The sequence below is a fragment of the Pseudophryne corroboree genome, chromosome 12, assembly GCF_028390025.1.
Source record: "Pseudophryne corroboree isolate aPseCor3 chromosome 12, aPseCor3.hap2, whole genome shotgun sequence".
Taxonomy (NCBI): Eukaryota; Metazoa; Chordata; class Amphibia; order Anura; family Myobatrachidae; genus Pseudophryne; species Pseudophryne corroboree.
The window spans coordinates 169,865,559-169,890,458 of NC_086455.1; the positions used below are offsets into that span (position 1 = coordinate 169,865,559).

Sequence of the window (24,900 nt, forward strand, 5' to 3'; positions counted from 1 at the left end):
CTTATATAAAGGTAAATAAAGAAGGAAACTTTTATGTCAAATGTCGGTTTTCTGCCACCATGATACTTACCTGCTAACGTAAAGGTGAATGTTAAAAAAAACCTGAGATGGCTTATTGCTGAAAACCAGAGGACTTTATGCCAATCTCAATTCTCTCACTAAGGGGGTCATTCCGAGTTGATTGCTAGCTGCCGTTGTTCGCAGCGATCAGGCTAAAAATCGGCATTTCTGCGCATGCGTATGCACCGCAATGCGCAGGCGTGTCGTACGGGTACAATGACCATCGTGGGTTTGCACAGAGTGTAACGAATATTCCAGTCGCACGGCCGAACGCAGGAAGATTGACATGAAGTGGGCGTTTCTGGGTGTCAACTGACCGTTTTCAGGGAATGCTTAGAAAAATGCAGGCGTGGTATAAAAAACGCAGGCATGGCTGGGCGTTCGCTGGGCGGGTGTGTGACGTCAAAAGCCGTCCCTCCGTCGTTAGAATCAACGCACACGAAGAGTAAGTCCAGGGCTGGTCTTGTTTTGCACAAAAAGATTTTGCAGGCGCTCGGCTGCACAAGTGTTCTCACTCCTGCAAAGCAAAAATACACTCCCCGGTGGGCAGCGACAATGCGTTTGCACGGCTGCTAAAAACTGATAGCGAGCGATCAACTCGGAATGACCCCCTAAATAAGGGACTGTGTTGGCTTGATGCTTAAAAACATGGGAAATTGTATGTAAAAGATATTTAGATAGATATTTAAAGTAACTGTTACTGTGTTGCAGTACGGACGGTGTAATGGTTAAAATTACTGCCTCATAGCACTGAGGTCATGGGTTCCATTCCCACCATGGCTCTAACTGTGTGGAGTTTGTATGTTCTCCCTGTACTTGCGTGGGTTTCCTCTGGGTACTCCGGTTTCCTCCCACAATCCAAAAATATACTGATAGGTTAATTGTCTCCCAGCGTTAACTCTAGCGTGTGATAGTAAATATAGCTTGTAAGCTTCACTGGAGCAGAGACTGATGCGAATCGCCAAATATTCTCAGTAAAGGCTGAAATAAATCTATTTTGGAAGGGGTGCTAAGTGTTATGATGTCTTTTATTTCATTTAAAAAAAAAAGGAACTGGATCCTTTTTTGTGTTTGTAAATAGGGAAAAATCTCAAAAACGGGCCTGCCTCTCTGATCGGTATGCGGTCAAGATCCAGCCGGACGGGATCCCGGCGGTCGGAATACCGACACCGGGATCCCAACTGGCACAACCCCGACATATTCTCCCTCTGTGGGTGCCCATAGAGGGAAAATAAATTAGTGTGCCGAGCATAGTGAGGCACCGTGCCCGCAGCGTGGTGGGCGCAGCGAGCCCACAAGGGGCTGCGTTGCGCTCACCCCCTTGTCGGGATTGTGCCAGACGGGATCCCGGTGTTGGTATTCCGACCGCCGGGATACCGTCCGGCGGGATCTCGTACTGATCCCCTCTGATCACCCCTTGAAGCTGGTCCTTGTATGTACCCACATTTTAGTATAAAATATCTGGCATTGACTTAGGGGTCTTACACTTATTCAGGGGCTGATTCTGAATTGGGAGCACAGCAGAACGAGCAAGTAACTTTGCTGCTTGAAACGAAGGAAGAGGTGAAAATACTTTTATTATTTTTGCATGCAGAGTAAATATTGGCTGTTGTTGCATGCAGCCCACACATGATTGCCACCTTTATTTTTACACTGCACCCAAAAGCTACACCCCACCCAAATCAAAAGCTGGGCACACACTAGACGATATCGCCTATCGTCCGAACATGCAGGTCATTCAAGGGCAAACAGTGACGATATCGCTCACGGAGCATATCGTCTGGTGCGTACCCAGATTTACTCTCTCTGCACATGTTACATCTGCCCCACCTGCAGTGCAGCATGGGTTTTCCCAGGTGCAAAGTTACCTGCTCTTTTATGCTTTGCTCCAAACTCAGAATCAGCCTCACAATTTGTCATCCTAAATTTGCGGCAATCACCAAGGTTGTGAGCGCTGGAACGCATTTGAGGTGAGGGACCGGCCATTTTTATTATTGTATTTTTAATAGATTAGCAAGGTCTGTGCCAGTATTCACATCAATTTACCGGCATGTGTAAAGTTATAACTCCCACTGTGGGCGGGATTTACTAATACTGATCGCGGGCCATCGCCGGTCATTGCAACGATGCTAATCGCATATGTAATGTAACATATGGGATTAGTATCGCAATGCGATGCCAGAGGCCCCCGGCGATCCCTGGTGGTCCGGAGGAGAGGGTGTGCGGGGGTGTCTTGGGGTTTCCGTCATCTCCCAGCCCTGGGAAGTGGCGTCTGCAGCCAGCCACGGGCTCCCCCTCTTTCTCCCTGCAGCCGGAAGTATAGCTGGCTGTGTTCCTGGGGGAGGAGGAGACTGGGATCTGGGACTGTTACGGGGAGGCTGCCTGCAGTCAGGAATGCGGAGACGGCTTGAGCGGCGGGCTTTGGTAAAAAGCCCATAGGCTTCTATAGGGTATCGCCATAAAAAGCTCAGGTATGTGGGCATGGCGTGAGCAGGGTTGGGTGGTGGGATGCGGTAAGTAGCCCGTAGGCTTCTATACGGCATCACCATAAAAAGCTCAGGTATGCGGGAACGGCGTGAGCAGGGATGGGCTGCGGTAAGAAGCCCGTAGACTTCTATAGGGTATCGCCATAAAAAACTTGCGATACCCTCCGCATCAAAAAATGGTCGGCCTGGGGTTAGTACATTTGAAAATCAGGTAATAACCTAAAAATGTTCTTATAGTAAATCCTGTCCACGCGGTGAAAATGCTCAAAGTATTCCGTCATGTTGACATAGCCAAAAACTTCATCGCCTGGATGTGCTGGCATCAAAGATCGCCGGAGGTGCGGGATGCCGGACAATTTCGAACTTTTTATAAAAGGGCAAACACTTACAATGCAAAACCATTCCTTGTAAGTCATTGCCCCTTTTAAAAAATGGTGGAACTGGCAAACACACGCAAGAGAACCCTCTCGGAGGTGCTTCGGGGTGTGTCATGGACATGTAGCCAGAGTCATTCACTATTCTGTACTTACCATGGGGTAGGTGTAACCATAGATAGTAATCAGGGCTGAAATGGCCTTTCTGGCAAATGACAGAAGGGCCGATGGCCTATTGGGCAGTCCAGTAACACAGAGTGCTGGGTTTGCCGAGCAGTGCAGCCTTCTGTCTCATTGTTTGCCCACCTACCCACCTATTCTCCCTTGGTACACAGATAGATGGGGGCATACCGCAAGGCCAAGCCACCCTGACTCATGGCACGCCCCCCTCAGCCGTGGCCATACCGCCTTGCACGCGCACAGTCTGTCCCTGATAGTAAAGATGACAGCTACTCTTGCATCTGGAAAAAGTGCTGTGGTGCACTTGCACAGATGCATAATTATTATACTCGTGTTAGCAATCCATTCATACTCGGAATGCAGGCCTGCGTACGAATCAAGACCATTATCTAATAATCTGTGCAGTTGAGATTGTCTAAAAGCCAGTGACTTGATTGGGATTTCCTATACATTTCAAAGGTCCAAGGCTCCGTAGACATGATCGTGCTTGAGGGGCCACCAGACCCAGCACATTGTCTATATGACATACAGTACTGTATAGTTATAGTTAGTTGACTTTGACAGTCACAGATCCTGTGGAAGTAGAAAGCCGTTCCCTCTGATCTCTAATTAGTGGAGTTGTTTCTAGATTTCTCAGCGTGACTTGGAAACGCAGCTGTACAATGCCGGAGAACGTGCAGCGGAAAGCTGAGGGTTAAGCTCCAGGAAACATTGGCGCTTTTTTTCCTCTTGGCTAGCACATGCTAATAATAGATAAGATAAATGGAAAGGATTTGGCAAGTTGGGAAGAAGAACCAGCAGACTGAGGAGATTGGGCAGGGAAAGCTATTGGGGAAGTGTAGATTAATAGCAGGTGAAGCACAATTTGTACATTAATTTATTGCAACATCCATTTTTTTTTAAAACTTATACTAATTTAACTAGGCGCGTAGTCAAAGACATCGTAACAAGATTATGGGCCTCATTGTGATTCGCACACAGTGACGTCTTTCTGTCTGTTTCTCACACCTGGTTGATTCAATGGCTTGTAATTGAATTGTCTTTGTTGTGTGATGGAGGATGGACCTATAGCTGGGAACCTCAAGGTGGTATGCAGTAATCCTGCTATGCTGTGATACTAGTAGAGTATACTGTGAGTGTACTATGCTGCAATGCTGATGAGCTCACGTTACTGCAGAATCTCTACTGCCAGCATGTTTATTTATGGCTGAACGCAGCTGCTTTCACCGAGATGCCCATTTTGGCTTCGCCACCCTCTATTACTTCTGAGGAGCACCCATTAAACAGATGTGTTCTTTCATACCGTTGCTTTAGTCACACCAAACAGCACATCTTGTTGCGGCAAGTGCAACTTTGTTGACAGGTTACTCCTCCCCCTGACACACACCCTGTTTTCACATCCCTTTTGATTGTGTTTGATATAAATTTGATTTAAATTTTATATAAGTGGTTTGATATACCCTTATTAAAAAACTGTCTTTGGGCAACAAAGTTCAGAACACTTCTTGTTAGATAAAAGACAGCTTATATATTGTACATTTGGCATATGTGTAACATTTTGCCATTAAATGGCTAACCGAAAAAAGATGAAAAAGGCATCACATCTGTGATTTTAAAGTTCTATTGAATTGTTCTATAACCGCTGCTTTCACATCATTATCGGTTGTGAACTGTTGTATACCGTGGAGGGAGGGGGGGGGGGGGGGTTGTAATAGGGTGTGAGAATCAGAGAGTGAGACATTTTGGGAGCGTTTTTTTTTTCTTTAAAGTGTCAATCCTTTACATGGCAAAACCAGGTTGATCTTGCCATGTAAATGATTGCCACTTTAAAAAAACAAGAGCTCTCTCACAAAATCTCTCATTTTCCGATTCTCACACCCTATTACACCCCCCCCCCCCCCACACACACACACACACACACACACACATTTTTATAAAACATTTTTTAAGGACTTTGCTTAGAAATTCTTTATCTTGATTAGTTTGCAACTTCTTTGGTACGCAGCCCTGTTGGAATATTTTTTTCAAAAGCTTCAGCGTCTGTTACAGCATTCTTAGTTGAAAGGCTTACATCCCATGCTCTCTTACTGAATATATCGATAGTGGTCAATATATGTACAGAAAAGAACTTTCAGCACCAAGGGGCTTTGTTGTGCTCGCCCCCCCCTCCCACCACCCCTTACCAGCATTCTGCGACCGGGATCCCAGCGTCGGGATGCTGTCCACCAAGATCCCACCCGCTAGTAACCCGTACCCAACCCGTACATATTTACTATGTAGGACAGCTTACTCCATTCAAGATGGCGTATGGTAGAGTACAGTGGAAATAGTTTACAGTTCAGGTACATTTTTGGCCGACAGTACCAACACAAGCATTCAAGTGCCGCCCCCCTAGCAAGTGCCACCTCCAAACAAGTGCCACCCCTAAACACGTGCCTTACATGCCTAATGGGAAATTTGCTACTGATCCTAGCCTTGCTGAAACAATGCTGCTGTGCTGCGGAGTCTTTGCTACCCCCTCATCTGGGAGGGGACAGCATGTTAGGCAAAGAGGGGGCATAGTCAGCGGGAAGGTGGGCTATCTGGGTGTGTGGCATCACGACTGCATCATCGTGGCTCCACCCCGCTATACAGGCACGGGCGGAGCTATAATGATGCTATTCATCGCGAACTGCATCATCGGTCTTCCTTCGGACCACCCACTTGTGCTCTGCTGTGGGTATCCAGGGGGGAGGGGGGGGGGGGGGGGGGGGGGGTTGTGGGGAAAGCGGGAGGCTTGGCCTCCTTGGCTGGGAGCACCACACAATTATCAGGAGACTGCGCGTCATTCCGGGAGGGTAGGCTAGTATAATTTGAAACGACCTTACTACACCTTATTTCTCTCTGACCCCTCTGATCCTACCTCTCACATACAAAGCAAACAAACAGAACTACGCTCCTCATCCAGGTATGGACATTTATTGCACAATTTAGCATATATTAAAATACTATAATACACCGGCCGGTATCACATATAATAAACCATAAAAAAATTAGGATTGTAATTAATTTAACAACAAAACGGAATATTAAAACTCCTATGCATATAACCAATTAAATGCTGCTTATCCGTGGTATTAGTAGCGGGCACAATGCACATTAGTATAAAGTCCAGCTATAGATAAGCAGGAATTATTCAACTTCTTAGTCTCTGGTTAGAGCTTATATTATACATCTCCGGACTCCATGCATTTTCCACCAGCCAGCTTATTTTGAAAAGAGCAGGCGTCCCTGCAATTCACTTTTAACACAGTGAGTTCAATACAAAAGTTCTGTGTTGTTAGTAGGTTATATGCGCACAGTAGTAATGGAGCTCACTCCTATCCCCCCTTAGCACTGGGGTCCACGTGCTATCAACCTTCTCTTCCCCCTCTTTAGATGTTTATAGTGGGGTAATTAAACAGATGGCTTAGCTGGCCGGCCGCTCACGTGTCGGAGGATATGCACTTTGACCTCTACAAATGCGTTTCTCCGCTTATAGTGATCATCAGCGGCTTCCTCTATGCATATAACATAGCAAACCCCACAGTATATATATAACATAGCAAACCCCTACACAGCAAACCCAACACCACCCTCCCGCTCTCTGCGGCCCATATGGGGTTGAGCATTGCAGACAGCAGGCAAGGGGGTTCTGCCACCCACAGCATTCCAACTCTCAGATAAGGTAATAATAGTGGTGGTATTGATTTAATGTGTGTGGTGAACAGGAAGGGAGGAGGAAAATATCTCCCCTCTTCCCTGACAGCAAGGAGGAAGAAAAGATCTCCCCTCTTCCCTGACTTTCTGTGCACTCTGTCAACCTAAGCACAGAGCTGAGCCACTCAGGTGAGCGTTGGGACACACTGGGGGCCAGGAGACACAGGGGCGTGATACAATTTCAGGAAGTGTGACTACGCCCCTTCAGAACAAAAATATAAAAAAATACTATTTCTCCTCCTCCACGGCGCACAGGGCCCCTAACACAATGCCAGGCCTGGTTAATTAGTATAGCTCCTCACCGCTCTTGGGCCCTCATTCCAAGTTGTTCGCTCGCTAGCTACTTTTAGCAGAAATGCAAACACAAAGCCGCCGCCCTCTGGGAGTGTATCTTAGCATAGCAGAATTGCTAACGAAAGATTAGCAATTCTGCTATTATTAGTAGAATTGCTAACGAAAGCAATTTCCTTGCAGTTTCTGAGTAGCTCCAGACCTACTCCTAGATTGCGATCAGCTCAGTCCGTTTAGTTCCTGGTTTGACGTCACAAATACGCCCAGCATCCGACCAGCCACTCCTCCGTTTCTCCAGCCACTCCTGCGTTTTTACCTGGCACGCCTGCGTTTTTTAGCACACTCCCTGAAAACGGCCAGTTTCCGCCCAGAAACACCCACTTCCTGTCAATCACACTACGATCAGCAGAGCGATTGAAAAGATTCGTTCGCCCGTGAGTAAAATAGCATAGTTTTGTGTAAAATTGCTTAGCACGTGCGCCCTGCTGTGCATACGCATGCGCAGAACTGCCGGATTTTAGCCTATTAGCAATTCTGCTAAAATTAGCAGCGAGCGAACAACTCGGAATGAGGGCCTTGGTGCCCCTGTTCCTGCTCTAACCATTACAATGGTGGCTGCCCCACTTGACCCGAATGCCTATTGCTACGTCTCCTAAAAATGGGGCAAGCCTCCTCTGTTCAATATATCTCCCCTGGTGGAAATGGTGCTGTTTTTGCACTTCATAAATGACCTTGCCTGAGAACAGATCTGCGATAAGCTACACTACTATACAAATCTCAAGTTGCAATTTTTCCATTGATTGGACATAAAAGCGTTTAACATTTCATTGACATCCACCGCACGAGTCCCTCTTGTTTGTTATCGGTCTAGCAATCAAGACCTTAATGTCATATTGAAAAATATATAGATCGCTGCTCAGTTCATCCAGTTGCTGTTTGCCGCTATCAGCCAGCCAGTCTATAACTGAAAGCAATCACTCAGAAAACAGATTCCATTGAGTCATGACAAACCGTCTGAAAACATAAAGCTCAGGAGGAGATGAACGACGCACAAGATTCACACCTCCCATCATAGTCCCCGAATCTCCCTATATCCCTGTCTGACATTCTGCCTGGCGTTCTATAAATAGGACTGTAGGTTTCTGATCATATGGAGTATAACATATTGATCTATCTGCGCCGCGTCTAAATGATAAAAAAAAAAAACAACAGTAAGAGGTAGACCCCGCCGAGCAGCGATCATTTACATGGGAAATAGTCTGGAAGATTTAACCATCAGTCGGGTCATTAATGAAGCTTACTCTGGGGCTCATTCTGTATAGTACGCAGATCTTGTCAGAACTGATCGCGAGCAAATTTAAGCATTGCTGGCAGACGGATCTTTGCCAGATATCTGTTGGTGTCTTCTGGCGGGAACTGGGCGGTGACAACGGGATGGAAAACAGTTGGTGGAGTGGCCTGGAGTCACACGGATCCTCACTTTAGCCATACGGAAACTCACATTAGCATAAGGTAGTAATTCAGGCTTTCGCAGCACCACACTAACACTGCCACAATCGAGGGCTCCATTTACTAAGACTTGGATGGAGATAAAAAGAGAGACATTTACTAAGCAGTGATAAGAGTGGAGAAGTGAGCCAGTGGAGAAGTGGCCCCATCAACCAATCAGCAGCTCTGTATCATTTTATAGTATGCAAATTATAGATGTTACTTCAGTGCTGATTGGTTGCCATGGGCAACTTCTCCACTGACTCACTTCTCCGCTCTTATCACTGCTTAGTAAATGTCTCCCAAAGTACCAGCCAATCAGCTCATAACTGTCATTTTTCAAACACAACCTGTAACATGGCAGTTAGGAGCTGATTGGTTGGTACTTATCTCCGTACACGTTATCCCCATCCAAGACTTAGTAAATAGAGCCAGAAAAATCTTTTGTATTGACCCACTCAAAGGGGTAAACGTTAGCACTGTGCCCATTCCATATTTCAGTAGACGCACCTTCACCCGCATCTTCCCCTCTACCAATGAGAGCGTCTGCTCCTCTACAAGCACAGCCACTTTGCTCCATTGACCTGGGTACTAAGCGATAAACATTGGTTGGTCCAAAGATTTTTTTTGCAATGCGAGTTAGCCACCTTATAATTATCCATTTGTGGGCGGAATGTTTTCATCAGCCCTCCCCTGTCATAATCTTGGCTTGGCACCAGTCAATGGGGGTAATTCCAAGTTGATCGCAGCAGGAATTTTGTTAGCAGTTGGGCAAAACCATGTGCACTGCAGGTGGGGCAGATGGAGCATGTGCAGAGAGAGTTAGATTTTGGTGGGGTGTCTTCAAACTAAAATGTAATTGCAGTGTAAAATTAAAGCTGTCTAACATTTGTGGGCTACATGCAAAAGCAGCCAGTATTCATCCTGCACAGAAAACCTATAAATGTATTTCCTCACCGTGCACGGTTAAACAAGATGGGGCAGCTGATGCTAGAGCAGGGATACATGATATGATGTCCTCCTACTATAATAGCAACTAGGGTGGCCAATCCCGGGCCATTTTTTTCAATCCCGGGAATTGGGATTGAAAAATGTTCAATCCCGGAATTCCCAGGATACCTGGGATTGGCTGCATTTCAGTGACTCCCTCGCCCTGCCCAGGTCAGATAAAGCACAACAATCTCAATGGGCGAGGGGTCACTTCCAAGACGTTCTTGCGGCTGGGCAGGCAGTGCGGTGGTGAGGTCTTGCGGGTGCGCAGCGTGACGTAAAGTCAGGGGTCACGCTGCGCAGCTGCCGGATATCACCGCCGGAGCCGGGGGAGGTGAGCAGAAGGAGCCGGGCAGCGTCCTGAGGATGCTCAACGCTGCCCGACATAGCCAAAAATCGGTTGGTGACCAATCCTGAAATCCGTGGGATTGGAAGCTTTGATCCCGGTCACTTTTAGGCCAGGATCCTGCTGATCCCAAACCTGGGATTGTCCACCCTATTAGCAAATAGCAACCGGACCCAAACATCAGCCCAGTGCTAGAATCCCTGGGGGGGGGGGGGGGGGCTTTGTGGGGGATGGAGTCCCCTTCCCCAGGGACAGCCTGCCTTGGGCTGAATTAAATGGGCAAATAATATTGTTCCCTATAGGTAGACTACCGACACCGTATCATTCAACGCTTCAGTGTTATTTTTTTTTTTTTACTTTATTCTGCTGTGGTATAGTCCTTGCTATGCAGGCTTCTGTGCAGAAGAGCTTACAATCCTTACGGAACATCTGATATGCCAGTCTATGGCATGACCTTGCCAAGCGGCCAGCCCTGAAAGCCAGTATCATGTCTTCAGACGAGTGTCTTGCAATTTAATGGCACGCTGTTCTTTACTCAATGCAACTCAGAACGCATAAAGTAATAACATGGTTACGAATGGCAATTTGTCAGAAGTGCGACTCGTTCCCTGTAGTGCAAAATTGCAAAACATCGAAAATCTGACCCAATAAATTAGTGGGATGTGGAGGCAAGGTGTGTGTTTTCTCGCTGCCTCTAAATGTCACGGCACAGAACAGAACTATGTTTAAAACAAATAATATGCTGTGTTAGAAGGTTTCAGAATAACCAGAAAGCGGCCCCGGTTTAGTGTGCAATTTCCACTCATGTCAGCCACCTGCTGCCACTTCTCTGCCACCTCCTGCCGTATGCACCTTGCAATGCTGGCACCAGGGCCGCAGACAGATAACATGAGATAGGGTGCCATTGTGGACCGATGGCATTGCAGGGAGGTTACTTCAGGTTATCCGGATTTAATGCAGAGGGGCCTTTCGTAAAGCCGGTTTCCTGTGGAGGACATGTTTTTTCTACTTCTTGTGACCTCATGTAAATGTAGCAATTATTACTGGCAGGTGAACATAAACATAGGTGTGCGCTGAACTTTTACATATTCCACTTTAATGAAACCCTGCCATCTGGTGGCCAAAGTGTTTAAGTGCAGTGACAAAATAATGATTTAATTAGCTGCTACTACTATTACTACTACTACTACTGTTCATATAGGGGGTCATTCTGAGTTGTTCGCTCGCTAGCAGTTTTTAGCAGCCGTGCAAATGCTATGCCGTCGCCCACTGGTAGTGTATTTTAGCTTAGCAGAAGTGTGAACGAAAGGATCACAGAATGGCGGCAAATTTTTTTTGTGCAGCGCTTGCGATCACTTCAGACTATTCAGTTCCTGTTTTGACGTCACAAACAGGCCCTGCGTTCGCCCAGCCACACCTGCGTTTTTCCTGGCACGCCTGCGGTTTTTCGAACACTCCCTGAAAACGGTCAGTTGACACCCAGAAACGCCCTCTTCCTATCAATCACTCTGCGGCCAGCAGTGCGACTGAAAAGCTTCGCTAGACCCTGTGTGAAACTACATCGTTCGTTGCAATAGTAAGACTGCATGCACAGAAGGCCTTTTTTTGCCTGATCGCTGCGCAGCGAATGAATGCAGCTAGCGATCAACTCGGAATGACCCCCATAGTGCTTTGTACTGACTGCAAGATGAGCAATTCTTTTGCTAAGAGACTTATGGAGATGGCATTGCAGTTTTCCAAACATCAGGATATAAATGCATGATTGAGTGTCAGGGGCGCAGACAGTGGCACTGAGAAGAGTGGGGGGGGGGGGTATTAATCAACTGGGCCCAGCTCTGATGGAGAGGGCCAGGTCGTTGCCCCCTTACCTGGCAGCAGCAGCAGCTGCAGCTCTTCTCCTCAGCCCACCACGTGCTGCTGTGTGCTGGGCCACGGTGTGGCCAGGGAGGTGCTTTTAATACAATGTTTTCTGTATTTTTTGGTTTAAGGGAGCATGGCCACGCACTCCTGTGTTTAGGCCACAACCCCTGAAAAGTACCCGGGCCCAGCCAGACTCTCTATTGCCCTGGGTGCAGACAGCTGTGCTGGGCCCAGGTAATGGGAGGGGGCGTGGCCAATGCAGAGAGGTGTGGCCAGCCCCCCTCCTTATGATATATTACAAACATTCGTTAGCTGCCAGACAGTGTCGGCGTGGGGTCAGATGGGCGGGTGGTGGGTGCGATCGATCACTCACACATCAGTGAGAGAGAGGAGTGACTTCTTCTGCAGCCGCCTCCCTCCCCAGCGCAGCACACTGCAGCATGTTTGCTGGGCTGGGGAGAGAGGCTGTTGCAGAAGAAGTCACTTCTCTTTCTCTCTCTCCCCCCACAAGGCTCCCCCCCCCCCCCGCCCCCCCCCCTCCCGGCTGGTTGTGCCTGGTGCTGGTTATTGTTGAACAAGGGAAACTGTACATTTTTTTTTTTTAAATGAGGGGGTGGGGGCTACGCAGGTTATAATTAGTGCCTCCCCAGCCGTAGACCTTACTGCACGTCACTGCGGTCAGGATGCTGGAACTCTGACATCACTTGGAATGCCGACACCAGAATCCCAACCACCGTCATCCCGAACGTAAGTATGTCGGGGTCTCCTATGTTTTGGCCGCGGGAAGGGGGTGTTAGGTTTACGCACTCCCGGGGAGTGTTAGGGTTAGGCAGCGGGGAGGGGGGTTATGTTTAGGCACCACCGGGGAGGGCTAGGGTTAGGCTGCAGGGAGGGGGGTTTAGAGTGGTTCCGGTATGAATGGTCGACCATGTTATGGTCGACAGTCATTAGGTCGACCACTATTGGTCGACATTGACATGGTCGACATGGGCACATGGTCGACACATGAAAGGTCGACACATGAAAAGGTCGACATGAGTTTTTTTACTTTTTTTGGTGTCGTTTTTTGCGTAATGTGACTGGGAACCCCAATTAGTGCACCGCGTCCCCTCGCATGGCTCGCTTCGCTCGCCATGCTTCGGGCATGGTGCCTTCGCTCCGCTACCGCTTCGCTCGGCACAGATTACCGTTCCAATCGTAGTCCACGTGGATCGTAAAGTATGGAAAAGTTCCCCAAAAGAAAAAAAAGTTTTAAAAAATCATGTCGACCTTTTCATGTGTCGACCTTTCATGTGTCGACCATCTTCATGTGTCGACCATGTGTCCATGTCGACCATGTCAATGTCGACCAATAGTGGTCGACCTAATGACTGTCGACCATAACATGGTCGACCATCTGAACGGATACCGTTTAGAGTTAGGCTGTGGATAGAGAGGGTTAGGAGGTCAACTCCTGAATCCTGACTGGAATGGATCATAAATATCATGGGCTGAGAGATGCGTTTCTAGATGAATTGCAATTACTTCTCAATAACCTTTCCTAGAAAGTTGGTCATGCATTCAATATCTAAATTAGTTGTTTTCTTTAGAAGATGTCTAACAGTTGCTTCCTTTAGTGGTTCAGGAAAAGTGTCTCTAAAGATTATTATACTGTGCTGCAAGTATTAGGCCAATTATGTAAATACACTATATTAAGCTTGGTTGAGGCAGGTCCCAGACCACAAGTGGTGGGAAACAACCACAATTCTCACAGCGTGATAATCACTGGGGTTGATGCTGGACTTGCATACATTTGCATACAAAACAGGAAGACTTTTGCTATTGAAGCCAACTAAAATACACTGCAGATGTGTGTCTAGCAAATTACACAGGAGATTTTGTTCCTATTTTGAGCAAAACATGTAAGCTTGCATATATTTGCCTCTTGTTTCAATTTCTTCATGCAGCAGTCATATATGTGTGGAACGAGAAGTGCACTAATGCACAGACTCCAGTCTTACTGTTCTTCCGGGAGGCTTCATGTCCTATCCCAAGATGGCCACTGAGATCACTACTGAGCATGTGCAGGGGCTATCCTGTCTTTTTTAACTGTGTACAGTGACATGGTGGGAGACAGAATTCTCCCACGTACTGTAGTTCCTATGAGAGACCTGGCTAATACCTGTTATAAAGCTATTCTGCTCCATCAGCAGTGTACATGTAACAGTGAGTACGGCTGTACATACTATCTAACAATAAGCCAATACCGCTTGTGTAACTGGGCTGTTCATAGTGTGAGTCATTCGCTAGTGTGTATCTACAGTACATAACTCTGCAATATCAACACCGGCACACACATCATTTCCAACAATGTGTGTGCTGGGGCAGATTGAGAAGAAAATGACAGGGGGTGCACCACGTTACGGGAAGGGCGGTGTTAGGGATATTTCCATGCATAGAAGTGGCCTCACAGGATATGCAACACTTTTTTTTCCATCATGTTGGGGCATGAGGTATACAGATAAACAAGGCCAAGACCCTTACCTGCTTGCCATACCTTGGGTCTGGTCTCCCCGTCAGTGACAGCAACCTCCTGGCGGTTATTCCAAGTGACGGCAGCTGTCTCCTCTCTCCCCAGTCTGTGCAGCTGAGCTGAGGCACATGAGCAATACAGTCAGTCACTAAAATAAGGCAGGGACAGCGCACTTGAAAAGCAATTGGGATACATGGGTACAACAGCGGCTTATTCAGATTAATTGATGACTAGGCCGCCTACACTGAGAGTGGGACGGAGGGGCCTGAAATATATTAAAGCCTTTTGGGAGCGTGATTACAATAGGTGTACAGCAGATGTGAAAGTCACTCACCGGGGTACTGGGTTTGTTGGTTACAGCAGGTACAGGGTCAGGGCAGGTAATGCACACGGTGGTATTACAGTGCAAACAGGAATTGCTGGGCTTTGTAGTGTGCCTCATGCAGAATGCACCATCAGGCTGCACGTGCACGTAAGCAGTGGTGATATTGAGATTATGAGCATCATGGCTGTAGCAGGGCCTAGGTAGCCCAGGGTGTGTCCATATAATAGCAGTCTCTCCCCTTCCATAACCGCCTCAGAGAAACTCTCCCCCTAGCCCCTTCATTGTCCACCTCACAGCACTCCCCAACTTCAGCGCACTCTCCCCCCTTCATTAAGCACCTCACAGCTCCCACCCCCTTCAATGTCCAGCCCACAGCACTCCCACCCCTGGTCCCTCCAATAATCACCTCACAGCGTCCCCCAGCAGCGCCATCTAACTTTTGGCATCTCATGTGTCTGGTGACTGTGGTATTGCGGTGCATGTGCAGTAACGCATGTTGCTGGGCGGACTTGCTGTTAGAGTAACGGCGGGTCCTAGTGCCTGCCGGCTGTATCAGACCTGACGCAGACAGTGCAGACTCCGAGTGCTGATGGTGAATGCGTGCAGCGTGTGCGGTCCAGGGGGGGGGACCCACTCCGCACACCCCTGCATGCCTGTTCAATAATTTCCCTCTCCGCAGTCCTGCGTCAGCGCATCTGCTGCAGCAGAAATCACCTGGAAAATGTTGAGGCGGCCATTTTCCCAGTGTTTGCTCATGGGCAATAGATTAGTCGCCGGGAACAGGGCAGGTGCCATGTTTCCGGAGACTGGTGTGTCAGCAAAGTCTACTGCTCCGCACCCTCCCTCTAGACAGAGAGCATACTCCTGTCACATCACTAGGACATAAACTGGCCTCACCCGGCACCTCCTCAGGCTTGTGTTCAGAGGGATCCGGTCTCTAGGTCGACCACTATTGGTCAACAGTAACTAGGTCAACAGGGTCTCTAGATCGACTTGTTCTAGGTCGACTGGTCAAAAGGTCGACATGAGTTTTTCACACATTTTTCCTTTTTTTTTTAACCTTTTTCATACTTTACGATCCACGTGGACTACAATTGGGAATAGTAACCTTGCCCGTTCGCTCGCCATGCGAGGGGACACAGTGCACTAATTGGGGTTCCTGGTCAATGGGGGTCATTCTGACCCGATCGCTCGCTACAGTTTGTCGCAGCGCAGCGATCGGGTCGGAACTGCGCATGCGCCGGCACCGCAGTGCACCGGCGCATGGCAGCTTTCGTTGCCTAGCGATCGCCTCTGAGACAGAGGCGGTCGCTGGGCGGGAGGGGGCTGAATGGCAGTGTTAAGCCGGCGTTTAGGGGGAGCGGTCCGGCCAACGCAGGCATTGCCGGACCGTTGGGGGGGGCGAGCCGCGGCGTTTGCGTGACGTCTCACGCAGCCGCTGCGGCCAGTGGCAGCGACATGCGGGGCGGACTAGCCTTGTGCTGGACGTCCCCCCGCATGTCAGTGAAGATGATCGTAGCCGTGCTAAATTTAGCACAGCTATGATCAACTCGGAATGACCCCCACTGTACGGAGAAAACTGCACCCAAAAAAAATACAAAAACTCATGTTGACCTTTTGACCTAGACCATGTCGACCTAGAGACCCTGTCGACCAATAGTGGTCGACCTAGTTACTGTCGACCTTGCACACCACACCCATGTTCAGACCCTTGCATGAGGATGCAGAATCTCTCATCTCACTTGTTCCAGGCAGGAGTTAAACCTGCTGTATTATCTTGTCCTGACGACGCCAGCTGCATCATGCCGACATGTAGCTGTACGTATAAGTGTACTCCTGATGAAGCTCTGTGACTAGGCACGTAGTGTAGAGAGTCCCAAATGTTGCATAATTCATCACAATCTACATACTTGACCAACAAAACAATACAAGTATGTTACAAGGCATAAGCAATAATAAGGAATTCATATAATACACTCAGATTCTCACATTCACTGATTCATTTGATAGCAGGCCACCGTCAGGGTTTGTGACCTAAGGTGAGAGAACAGGTGTCAGCGTGCAGTGGCCACTTGCTGGCTTCTAGCACATTCTATTATATATTCCAGTGCACAGGTAGAATGGGAATGTGGTGGATATGGGTCAGATGCATCATCGCTTGGATAGTGATAAAATGGACAGAGATAAAGTACCAGCCAATCAGCTCCTAACTGTCATTTTTCACACACAGGCCTTTTCACATTATTTTAGTAAAAATAATATTAATAAATATTCCCGTATACTGTATGCATTATTTGTTAACATTTTGATATTTTTAAAAGGACACCATATAATACTTAACAGGTATTAGGAGGCAATATAATTTTATAATTAAAATAATATTTTATGTCAATGCTGTAGATACGTGCATCATTAAGTAATTAAAATGGCCCCAATTAACATAACAATAATATTGCCCCATTCATTTACAAATAAATAATGGACCCTTAATATTCATTATTGTATGGTCTACTCAATAACAATTGTATTTTTGTTTTATTTTTAAATTACATATATAATTAAATTCAGTAAATAATTGTGCCCCTATAAATATATTTATTCATTGTTTTGACCTTAGTTTTTAGTTATTGACACCTTAGTACATATTTGGAATGTGGCTCCTTATAACAGCAATCTTGAAGGACAAGTCCATTTTCTAGCACTTGTTCAAGCAATTTGAACCAATTGGGTCATAGGTTGTGCCCTCATCACTGTCACTAGTGAAGGCCTTGCCCGAGGGGGCCCAGTGGAAATATTGCTATTGGGCCCCTGTAGGTCTAGCTATGCCCCTGCTTCCACTTACAGGGGTAGGATGCTCTCCAATTGGAGAATTCTCAAAATTCTCTTACAAACCCTTTAATTTGCATATTTTTTAGTAACAAGATCACAAACTTGTAATGTGATATGCAATATGCCTGAATTTACTAACAGCAATGTAAAAAAAAATACCGGTGGGAGCCCTATGATAAAAACGCTATTTTCAGATAGTATTGTCCCGGCTTCCCCCTGCTTTCCCTAGTCTAACCCAGCCTTCCCTGTCTGCTGAGGTCATAGATGCTGCCTGTGATCAGCCATGTGTGTATAACTATAAATAGACCACAGGCTGAACACTGAAAAAAACAAATAATTCAAAATGAAAATAATAAAAGAAAACATTTGTGCATGCTGCTGCAACCACGGATCAGTGCCCGGCTCCTCTGTGTGTCCCTGGTCAGCTGATGCTGTGAAACTCCCGGCTGGCATCAGTACTGTACTGTCACGCTACTGGTGGATGGTGTTCCCAGTGGAGCCGCTAGGGGGCAGTGTTAAAACGGTAGAGAGAAGAGGGACGAATGTAGCAAGAGAGTCTATGGTAAAGATGAGGTATTCTTTGGATGTCAGGGAATTGGGCGATACCCAGTGGGTGGAATGTACTTGGAATGCTTGGTGTACTGGGCTAAATTTAGAGAGCAGGATATGCTTGGAATACGTGTGTACTGGGCTAAACCCAGAGAGTAGGCTATGCTTGAAATACTTGGTGTACTGGACTAAACCCAGAGAGCAGGATATGCTTGAAATACTTGTTGTACTGGGCTAAACCCAGAGAGCAGGATATGCTTGGAATACTTGGTGTACTGGGCTAAACCCAGAGAGCAGGATATGTTTGGAATACTTGGTGTACTTGGTTAAACCCAGAGAGCAGGTTATGATGGATTGTGGAGCAGAAGCAGCTACACTTGGATTGCAGAGCAGCACCAGCTACACAGGATATCTCTTAGACGACCAGGCTAATACAGGATTCTACTTGATATAGAGGGATAGGGCATACTTGCCTACTCTCCCGGAAGTTGCGGGAGGCTCACGATTTTTGGGAAGAGCAGGAACATCTCCTGTATTCTGCCAACACCCTAGTGAATCAGGCAGGATGGAGAGATACTCTCCGGTATTTGCGTGTCTGTGGGGTGAAGGAGGGGCTGAAAAGACGCGAATCACGTCATTTTAGCTCCACCCTTCCAGTGGACTTGTGAATTGCTGTGTTTTACCGATGTGGGGGTGGGACTTGATGATGTCACAGCCTGGCCCTGCCCCCTGAAGGTCCCTGCAAGTATGGGATAGGGACCGGAGTCCTAGAAGGCAGTTTAGCAGCAGGCTTGATTCAGGAGACACACTAGGAAGTTGATAGCTGGCTGGGTCCAGCAGAAGTTCCACAAGCAACAGACATAGAAATGATGTTTACAGCTCTGTGCAGTGGGCACGCTGTTCATGTAGTTCTCTGAAGACGCTGGAGACACAGGGAACGTAGTAGAGTCTGGAGAATTCACCTGACTGCCAGAAGTCAGGGAGACAAGGACGTGGCTGAATATGAACATTGTTCTGGCAAAGATTGTAATTACTGGTGCCCTTTTATCCCCTGTGGTGCACTAGGATTGGTGGAAACTAGGCTGGACTGTGGAGAGAATCACATGAGGCAAATCTGGAATATTATTGGCGTTTTATCGATCAGCTGACCAGATCCAAGATGGTAGCAGCCATTACACTGAGACAATGGAGATGCTGCAAGGAACCTCTGAACCCCCACATGGCAGACACACTGGAGACATCGCTGTGACACCTTTTCAGACATTGGGGACTCCTCCAGGACAGCGCAGAACTGCACATAGGTAAGTGCAGGTGTGATTTACGCAGATTCCCGACATGTTCAGTGAGATGCCACCTGGAGTTTCACAGCATCAGCTGTCTGGAGACAACCAGAGAATGAGCCGGGGACTGATCAATGACTGAAGCAGTCTGCAGGTAAGTGTTAACTCAGTGGGAGGAAGGGTTGGCGGTGGTGATGGAGGGGTTTGGGGTAACCGGCTGCGCATGTGTGGTTAAGGTTTCAGAGTATTTTTTTATGAAAAATACCCTGATGACTGCGGGGAGAGGATGCATAGGGACTGTGTTTTCTTGCAAGCTCTGCACCTGTATGCGATATTAGGTACATCCAGGGACAGATTGGGAACTATAGGTGGCCCTGGAAAAATGTATATAGGTAGCCTCAAATGGGCAGCACCAGAGCTATTCTATGTAACCATGGCAGCAGCACCACCAATCACATCTCAACAAACAAAACAGGCCTTGCATGCTCATCGGCCCTCCGGGAATCCTCCTTGTGGGCCCTATGGGCAGTCTGCCCCTGGGTAAATCCTTACGATGTATTCAAATATCGCAATGCGAGTTCGGGTAAATTTATTACATTTCCCCCGCATCCAAGATGCGGAGTGTGATAAATATTCCCCTTTTCATTTATACTTGAAACCATCAGTTTTTGGTTTTGATAAATCATCTTCATAAGTAATGATTTTATTTAGAGGGGAAAAAAAATAAAAGCATGGTTTGCCTATTTGAACATAGGTGGTCATTCCGAGTTGATCGCTAGCTGCATTTGTTCGCAGCGCAGCGATCATGCTAAAAAACGGCAGTTCTGCGCATGCGCGATGTACGGGCACAACCATCGATGCAGTTTTGCCAGTGTCTAGCGATGCATTTCAGTTGCATTGCTTGCCGCAGAGTGATTGACATGAAGTGGGCATTTCTGGGTGGCAACTGACCGTTTTCAGGGAGTGTTCGGAAAAACGCAGGCGTGCCATGGAAAACGCAGGCGTGGCTGGGCGAACGCTGGGCAGGTGTGTGACGTCAAATCCGGAACTGAATATTCTGAAGTGATCTCAAGCGCTGAGTAGGTTTTGAGCTACTCTGAAACTACACAAAACATTTTTGCAGGCGCTCTGCGATAAAAACGTTCGCACTTCTGCTAAGCTAAAATACACTCCCAGTGGGCGGCGGCATAGCGTTTGCACGGCTGCTAAAAACTGCTAGCGAGCGATCAACTCGGAATGACCCCCTATAGTTAAGCTTAAGATGAGAGTTTGAATTTAATAGTTCCTGTTTTACATCGGATTGATCTACTGTAAACAACATATCTGAATGGTCGTTTTCTGGCATTTGGGTGGAAACGGCGCACTGTCGCATGCTCCCATACCGGAATTTATTACCAACCAGCCAACTACTGTAATTGGCAGGTTTGAATGACAACCTTTAGATGAGTGGACAGCTTTACACATATACTTTATTCCTTATTAATGTTTTCTAAAGGGAGAAAATATGAGGCAGAATTTTAAAGGTCAAGTAAAAGCAACGTCAATAATGAACACAAATTATAGCTAAAATACATGTTTTTTGATATAAAATACTACATTGCAACTTCGAAAAGTTATTATGTGAATGTTTTCTGGCAGGAGTGGGTCTCATTAACCACTTAACTGACTAATAATTTTTTTTCCAAAAAACGCTCAGAAATTGTTTTTTTTTTTTTAATGAGTGAATTAGGTGAAGAACATGCATTTAAACTTAAAATATAATTTTTTTAGATTTGTGAAAAACAAATATTTTTTTCCCCAAATATTGGAACATTGGTTGTCAATCAGCAATGATCGGCAGCACGGCAAACACTGGGGGAGGTTTCGGGAAGATAGAGGGACTGGAAGGACCCCCTGAGAGCAGCAGCAGAGGGAAGTTTCTCCTCCCTGCAGCAGCAAACACTGTGTATCAGACTGGTCACATCCAGCGGCGGCTCCTACCTTTGGTGGGCAGGGGGGCTGCCGCTGCCCGTGTAGGAAAGAGAGAGGTGACAGCTGCCGTCCCCATCCAGCCAGGCCCAACGCCTGCGTAATGGATCTAGCAGGTGCCGGGACCTGCACATGCGCACAAGCGGTGGCTTGTGTGCACATGCGCATGCACACGGCTTCTATGGGCTGCATCAGCTGCAGCCCATAGAAGTCAGGTGGGGCTGACGATGAGGCAGGAAATGGCTTCTAACAGGAAGCCAGCCCTCTGCTTATCAAAGTCTGGTCTGGCAGTCCCGGATGGAAGATACACCTTCCAATGAGACTGCCTATCCTGCGGGTGGCTGGCAGGTAGGACTTCCAATAGGAAGTGACTGCCAGTCGCAGTAATGCCAGTGCAGTCACGGACTGCATCTGACTTCACTGACGCTGGTGGATTTTACCTGGGAGGGCTGCAGTCCAGCAGCCCATAGGTAGAATCCGCCACTGGTCGCATCCTGTGCGACCAGTGGCTACACTTCTAGCGCCAGCCCCAAATGCCTAGGCTAGGCACTGTGACCGCAGCACCATCGTGACAAATGTGCACTGTACTGTAGCTCCGGCACATGTGCAGTCCCGAAAACATTGGTCGGAATTGGGACTACGTCCTGGTCTGAATCAGGCTGTATCAGTTGAAATGCAGAGATGAAATCAATTACAGAGAAAGCTGCTATGGCAGAGAGAGGGAATAGAGAAAGTCAGTGATGTATGTGAAGAACAGATTTTGATGCTGGATGAAAGGTAATGCCATATACAGTATTGTAGCATCGTTTTCTGAGCCTTTACGTTTAATGAAGCTCATTGTGGATGCAGCTACTGTGTGCGCCGAGTCACTCTCATACCTCCCAACTGTCCTGAATACAGTGGAACAGTCCCGCTAATTGGACACTGTCCCACCCATGGCCCAGAGTGTCCAGTGGGCGGCGGAGCAGATTGGGATAGCCAGTGATCACCGCTGCTCTGCTCAGCAGTCGGTGATCACTGAATAGATGCCGTGTGCATGTGCGCGGTATCTATCAGTAAAGGGAGGGAGCACTGGGCAAGCCCCCAAAATTATGAAAATGGTGATCGCGGCACTAGGCCCGCCCCTCCGCCCAAACTCCCCGCACCCTTTTCAGCCACGCCAACGCAGCAGGTCCCGAATCCATAGACTCAAAAGTACGGAGGTATGCATTGTGCGGCCTGTTTGTCTCATGTACAGCGTTATATGGTGTCTGGGGTATTTGGGTGTCTGTGCCCATAGCCTGTTGATACTTGTGTACATGCGCAGTGATAAGGGAACTGGATTTTTGGGTGCTGGCTGTGAATGATAAATAAACAGATGCACTTCCTTAAAACAACTTCTGCTCTCCTTTCTTTTTTCTATCATATAAGACACAACAACAGAGCTATCACACATTCCAAGACTCTTCAGCTCAAGGGGGCTACAAAGGGGTCTTGTGAGCAAGGACAGCAGTGAGCAGTGACTGTAGCAAAGTGAAATGAGTGGAGAGAGATCTGTTCTAGATCAGCAGCCCCTTCGGTCTTCCTCCTTGGTGCCCCCCTGACAGCTGGAGACTGTCTCCAGGAGTTATGCTACTGCACAGAAACAGAGATGGAGCGGAACATACAGTGGACCAGCCATGGTAGCGGTACCATGCAGGATATGTAGGGCAGACTGGAGCTGAGTACTACATGTCTGCATAGCACTGTGCTCGGCGCTCAAACACAGTGCCAAGATAGCGGTGGCGCATACGCAGAAGACTCAATGGCCATCTTGGTAAAGGACAAATGCTTCACTTATGGAGCATCATGGTGATAGCTCAACTGAACATAGGCCCACAGGTTCAGCCCTTGAGGGCAAGAGGCAGTTGCAGAGGGACCAAGAATCTCATCGGCCCTGATTTTTTTGTACCTATCAGTGACAAGGCCAAATAAAATTCTATAGTGTCAATGTGATAGGAAAATCCAGGGCTGGTGGCTGCAAATCATTTATTACCAGTTATTTATATAGCGCACACATATTCCGAGAATATTTGGCCATTCACATCAGTCCCTGCCCCAGTGGAGCTTACAATCCATATTCCCTACCACATGTACACACACACACACACACACACACACACACACACACACACACACACACACACACACACACACACACACACACACACACACAGACACTAGGGTAATTTTTGTTTGGAGCCAATTAATCTACCAGTATATTTTTGAATTGTGGGAGGAAACTGGAGTGTCCGGAGGAGACCCACGCAAGTACGTGGAGAATATACAAACTCCACACAGGTAGAGCCATGGTGGGAATCGAACCCATGACCTCAGTGCTGCCCAATCATAACTTGTATAGACAAACAGAAGTGAAAATCTGTCAGCCAACATATAACTAGAGATGAGCAGGCTCTGTTCCCTGAGAACCGAAATCCCCCGAACTTCACGTCACGAGCCCGGATCCGAGTCAGGCTCGGGTTTTCCCGCCAGACTCGGAAACCAGAACGAGGCAAAACGACATCATCCCGCTGTCGGATTCTCGCGGGTTTTGGATTCCATATAAGGAGCTGCACGTCGCCACCATTTTCACTCCAGTCCTGGAGAGTGTAGCGAGAAGACATGTCTCCTCAGTGTCTGTGCGTGAAAGTGGTGTGGCTCGTGGGGTGGTGACCTGCTCTTATGTGTCATTCCAGTGCTGTGTTGTGCTGCATCAGTGCAGTGGTGGTGTCTTGTGCTGCATCAGTCCAGTCACAGTGGTGGTGTCCTGTGCTTCCATATGTCCAGTGCTGCTGTATAAGTCCAGTCCAGTGGTGCTGTCTTGTGCTGCGTCAGTCCAGTGGTGCTGTCTTGTGCTGCGTCAGTCCAGTGGTGCTGTCTTGTGCTGCATCAGTGCAGTGGTGGTGTCTTGTGCTGCATCAGTCCAGTCACAGTGGTGGTGTCCTGTGCTTCCATATGTCCAGTGCTGCTGTATAAGTCCAGTCCAGTGGTGGTGTCCTGTGCTTCCATATGTCCAGTGCTGCTGTATAAGTCCAGTCCAGTGGTGCTGTCTTGTGCTGCGTCAGTCCAGTGGTGGTGTCTTGTGCTGCGTCAGTCCAGTGGTGGTGTCTTGTGCTTCCAAATGTCCAGTGCTGCTGTGTAAATACAGTCCAGTCCAATAGTGCTGTGTTGTGCTGCATCAGTCCAGTGCAGTGACTGCGGTGAGATCATAGGCTGGGGAGGCACTGAATGAATATATATATATTATTACATATATATACAGAATGTGTGTCATAAGTATCTTCTTTGTATTATTTTACTGCACGGCCACTTTCGACATTCAGCCACTGCAGTGCCACTCCTAGATGGGCCAGGTGTTTGTGCCGCCACTGCAGTGCCACTCCTAGATGGGCCAGGTGTTTGTGCCGCCACTGCAGTGCCACTCCTAGATGGGCCAGGTGTTTGTGCCGCCACTGCAGTGCCACTCCTAGATGGGCCCGGTGGTTGTGCCGCCACTGCAGTGCCACTCCTAGATGGGCCACTTGGTTGTGCCGCACACTTGTGTCGCTTAGCAAAGTCATCCAGCTACCTCGGTGCAACCTTATGGCCTAAAAACAATATTGTGAG

At 47.7% G+C, this 24,900-nt stretch overlaps 1 protein-coding gene across 10 annotated transcripts in view; it reads left to right on the forward strand.

Annotated features, from left to right (window-relative positions):
• Positions 1 to 24,900, forward strand: part of EXOC3L4 (exocyst complex component 3 like 4) — a 158,839-nt gene that overhangs the window by 14,354 nt on the left and 119,585 nt on the right. For 3 of the 10 annotated variants that reach the window (XM_063948494.1, XM_063948495.1, XM_063948499.1), the window contains exon 1: positions 18,056 to 19,329. The exons of 2 other annotated variants lie outside the window; for them this stretch is intronic. The gene's annotated coding sequence lies outside the window, so the exon portion shown is untranslated. 5 more of the 10 variants (XM_063948497.1, XM_063948498.1, XM_063948501.1 and 2 more) reach the window with 3 other exon arrangements.